General features: G+C 44.6%; 1 protein-coding gene and 1 pseudogene across 1 annotated transcript in view; one reads left to right on the top strand and one right to left on the bottom strand.

Moving 5' to 3' along the window:
* The window catches only part of LOC105743273, a 26,425-nt pseudogene extending 23,562 nt beyond the window's left edge, over window positions 1-2,863 (bottom strand).
* Window positions 1-4,841, top strand: part of Slc22a3 (solute carrier family 22 member 3) — a 141,545-nt gene that overhangs the window by 34,090 nt on the left and 102,614 nt on the right. The gene's annotated exons all lie outside the window — the stretch shown is intronic.

Raw genomic sequence — 4,841 nt, 5'->3', positions numbered from 1 at the left:
ATATAGATATAGATATACCCAAAGGAAGAGTACTCAGCTATAAAGAAGGATAAATTTGAGACATTGCTAGGTAAATGGATACACCTTGAGACCATACTCTTCAGTGAAATAAATCAAACACACATATGTAAATACCACATTGTTTCTCCAGCATGAGAAACTTAAGGTGTAAATAAGGACTCAATCATACATTAAATATTGTGAAATAAGGAGAAATGCTGAAATGGGAAGGGGAACTAGTGGGAAGGAAAGGAGAACGAAAGGAAGGGAAAAGAAAAAATGACAAAAGAAGGAAACATGGAAACAACGCTCTTGTAAATATGGAGGGGAAGAGAGGTTGAAGGGACACTAGGGAAATGGGGAAAAAAAGAATTAAGATATATGTCACGTACAGGGACAAATTCCCTACATGAATGTGATGACTATATATAACAAAAATGTACCAATAAGTTAGACTTTCACATTAAAAAACAATCTAGCATAACAGCAAAAAAAATTGCCAAGAAGTGATTAAATTTTAGATCTGAGTGAGTATCGTGTATCTCATTACCGAGGCAAATCATTGGCTAAGAACACAGGCTTCGGCCTGCGTGAATGGACGTACCTCACTCAGTTTAAGTTTTTCTGACTTGTGGTCCTCCCAAGCTGGGGCTAACACTGCAGTCTTTTGCTGGAGTTTATTGCACAATGCACACAAAGCGCTTGCTGTCTCTGCAGTGCACTAAGTATTAAGTAACTGGTGACAGTTGTCACTGCTCATAACAGATCCTGAAGAAGTGGGCTCAGAGAGATAGCTATGGTCTGGATATGAGGGACAGATGGCAACCCTTGGGCCCAAGGGAAGTGTTCGTTAGGCAGGACACCAAGATCTCAAAATAAGCGTGTGACAGGAATCCGCCCTCTGGAGCTGGTAGGATCTGGAGTTTACTAATAAAGATGCAGGAAAGAGCCAGGTTAGAAAGTGAGAGCTACATGTTTTTACAGGATTTCCCAAGCCACTATTTGTTCAGTTGACATGGGACTAACAGGCCCACCTGTCCAGGTGACTATGAAGGCCAAGTGAGAACTATGCATGAGCTGCAGAGCACGCAGAAAGCTCTTAGTGCATGCTGATTCTCTTGTCCTTGTTTTCTGTCACTAAATGTGGCACTCAGGTACTCACCATGCATCCTAGTCTGCCCTGGCGCTGCCGGATCAGACTCTACATTTAGAGTCCTGCATGTGTTCAGACAAAATAAACGGGGTACTGGGAAGGAGTCCTGGACTTTCCTAAACAGGGAGCTCCCATCACTTGGTAGATGGGAGCTCAGGGGTCCCTGGGCTGTGAGCTGCAGGCTTGGGGAGGAGGCCTGGTGGTGTGTGAAGATGCTTTTATTCTCAGGACACATGGGGCAGTTGTCAGCTTTTAGAATCACAGTTGCTGCTGTTGGAGGTGAGTAGTGACTTCAGTGTCCTAGCAGGCGATGGACTCTTGGAGAACAGGATAGTGCTACTCGGATTTGTACTGAAGCCCACCCTGACCCTACTTCCTTGCAAAGTACTGTAGAAGTTTGACTCCTGAACCCCTTACCATTTCCCAATGTTGGCTGGGCTGAGCAGGAAGCCTGAATCTGCACTTCAGGCTCAGTCATGGCCTTGGCCTCACTCACGTAGTTGCTTCTGCCCAGTTGGAGGGATCTGCCAGACGTGGCTCTAGGAAGGAGATGACAAGGAGGGCAGATCCTCTACCAGCTGCTTTCAGCATAGTGAGTCTCCAGTGAGCCAAAGTCGAGGAGGAGCTCAGGCACGATTGCTCTGAGTAACGAGGGCCTTGGCCGTAGAGTCTGGTGTGGACGTCAGACTGCATCACCTGTCACCCTGGAGGACTCCTTGTGCCTGTATGTGCCTTCTGGCCTGTGATATCCAAGGAGAGAACTTGGTTCTGTACATGGACCCACTCCTCACAATGAATGTAGTCATTGTGTGTTACAAATATGTACTGATGAAAATAAAAACTAAAAAAGGAAAGGGATCTAAGAACAGAACCAGAGGAAGGGCAAAGCAAAGATAACACAGGACATAGAAGAATCCCCTCCCACCAGAGCTACCCCCCATACTCCTGAAGATTAGGCTCAGTGCCCTTGAACATTCCTCGATCCTTTCTTCCTGCTCCCTTGTCCTTTTTCCTTTACTTCTGCTTCCCCCAAGAAAAGCCCCATTGCCACATGAAATTGTTCTGCTCTTTTGATCCAGAAAAGCTATTCCCACTTCCCCAATCTAATAACACCTTGTTCTTCGCCTTCATGATCTTCTTCATAGTTGCTTCTGTGTATGAGGTGCTGGCCCTGGACATTCGGCATTGTATAGTCTCTCATTTGGTCCTTAGCACAACCCTGTGATAGGTGTTACTGTCCACTTACACTGATACAAAAGAAATGCCTGCATGCTCAACTTGCTTGAGATCACATGACTACAAAGCAGCTCAATCAAGGTTTAGTCAACATGCTTTCTCCAGAGATCCACCTCTTACCCACAGGTCTGACTCTATAACCCTCATCATTCTCTGCATAGATGTTACATTGGCTTTCCCTTCTCAAGTATGTCATAAACCTCTTTGAAACAAGAACAGTGATTTTGAAATCTTTGCCTTTCCCTCAAAGCTTATGAGATGCCATAATATAAGCATTATAGATAGTTGGTGCCTATTTGCTGTCAGAGCTCACTGGATTTGCTTATAGTGGGCTTTGAATTTCCTAACATCATTTTAGTAAGGATGTGAGTCATACCACATGGTTGGAGTTGATGCATCTTGTGGCCCCATGAAGGGGACTCTAGTAAGGGACAGTTCCCTGGGGAACAGGTCGTGCACTGTAGGTCTGTACATGCTGCGGAATGTGCTCTTCTGTGGCCACTGGGAGTGTGTCACCTTAGCACCCCAACCTAGCCATCTTCCCCTCCTTGGAATTGTGTGGATCTAAGAGGGTCACTGTTTCTTGTGGCACAAAGCATACATGCAACTACCCTTGCTACCTTCTCCCTGGTTCCTGGGCCCTTTGGTGAGAGAGGCTATCCTTTTAACATGAAGCTGTCTTCATTGGATATTTTTTCAGAGGGACCAGAAATCCTTCAGTAAATCCCACTGAAAACACCTGGGAATGTTATGGTTAGAAAGGACCTGATCTAGCTCCTGCCTAGATTCTAGCGGGGTTGATAATACAAGTTTGTTTCATAATTTGGGGATGCTTGTAATTACTATAGACACAATAAAAACATACTTCACAGTGTGCTTTTCCTGCCATGAAAATATAGCCTCAAGAACTCCTCTCCTCTCATCTATGGAATGAAACCCCCATTGTGATCATGGGTAGTAATCATGAATATTGGAGGATCCCAGAGGGTAAGGTAAATTTAGGTTAATTTCACTAAAATGTAACTCATGAAAACAACTTAAAGTCCAATAGAGACCAAAAGAAGCAAACTATACTATTGTTACATTTAGCTTTACACTTACCAATGTATATCTCCTGCTTAGAAGCTTTCTTCCTTAGCTACTTGAAACATAGTAAATTTAATAATTGATCATACTAAATTTTAGTGGTGGAAGCTAGAAATTCTGTGCGAGTGGGCTGAGGGATCTATACTGGAGCCAGGAAGCAATGGTCAAGGTAAGAACTAGAGCTTCCTTCAAAGGTACCACAACCAACCTCAGCCACAGTGAGGTCCCAGGCTCCTGAAGATGGGAACAGCTGAGTGTCTATCAGGAAAAGTCAGCCTGACAACCTTCTGCAGGAGACTGAGGTGCACCATCAGGACCAGAGTTCTCCCAAAGTGTCATTCTCAGTGACAATAAGGTTCTGAGCTCCTCCAATAATAGCAGAATTAATCAAGAAAGTCAGCATGAAAAACTCCTCTAGGAAACCCAACAGTGCCCTACAGCTTCTCTCTTGAGCCTGCTCCCTTCCATCTCTGCAGCTTTCCTTGGATGATCCACTTTCCTGGTTTTTCCAGAGTTCCAGTTTCTCCACTGCACCTTCGGCTTCACACTCACAGTTTCACACACTTCCCTCTCAGAGGCACACTGCCTGACCTCCCAGGCCTTCTGAAATCTAGGTGGAATGAAGCCTTCTTCACATTCTGCATGTGCCTAAAGCCAGTGCCACATGGGTGATGCTAATGTCTGTTGCCTGCTGGAGCAATAGCCAGGCTCTACACTCTTGGTTTTAGGGGTCCACTGCCTGGATCGCTGAGCACACTAAACCTGGTTCTGTGGAACAAATTCTCTATGCTGCTGCCATTCTGGAATGTGGTGCTGTACGGCTTTACCCTCAAAGCAAAGTCTTTCACTTTTGCAGTTTTGATGCTGCAAAGGATGGAGACTTGCTACTTGTTTTGATGCCTGCAGGCCATCTTTTCTATTCTTCTTTTCCTCTTCAGCAATTGAGACGTTCTCAGCTCTACTTTTGTAGTCCAGAGCTCTACTGGAGCTTCCTTTCTGTCCAAACACAGTGCTCTAAATCATTCTACTGGACTTTTTCTCTTGATTCTCAACATAAATATGACTAAAAGCCCCCAACAATAGCCATGCTGTGGCTTCAACATTCAACTGCCTTGAAATTTCTTCTGCCAAATTATTTATTTTTCTACCCTTACTTTCAGTCTCAGGCAAATTCTCTGGACACAAGCAAAAGGTCGACAAACTTTTTGCCAAGCCTTAACGTACATCGTGTGGTGTCCAACAGCCAATGCAGTCCTTCTGAGTAACCCCTTGCCTCCAAGCTGGTCTGTATCAGCAGGATTTCTATCAGCCTTCTTCTTCTTCTTCTTCTTCTTCTTCTTCTTCTTCTTCTTCTTCTTCTTCTTCT

Source organism: Octodon degus, unplaced genomic scaffold (assembly GCF_000260255.1).
Source record: "Octodon degus isolate 3935 unplaced genomic scaffold, OctDeg1.0 scaffold00112, whole genome shotgun sequence".
Lineage (NCBI taxonomy): Eukaryota > Metazoa > Chordata > Mammalia > Rodentia > Octodontidae > Octodon > Octodon degus.
Note: the sequence above shows the minus strand (reverse complement) of the source record. Positions and strands in the feature narration are given on the sequence as shown.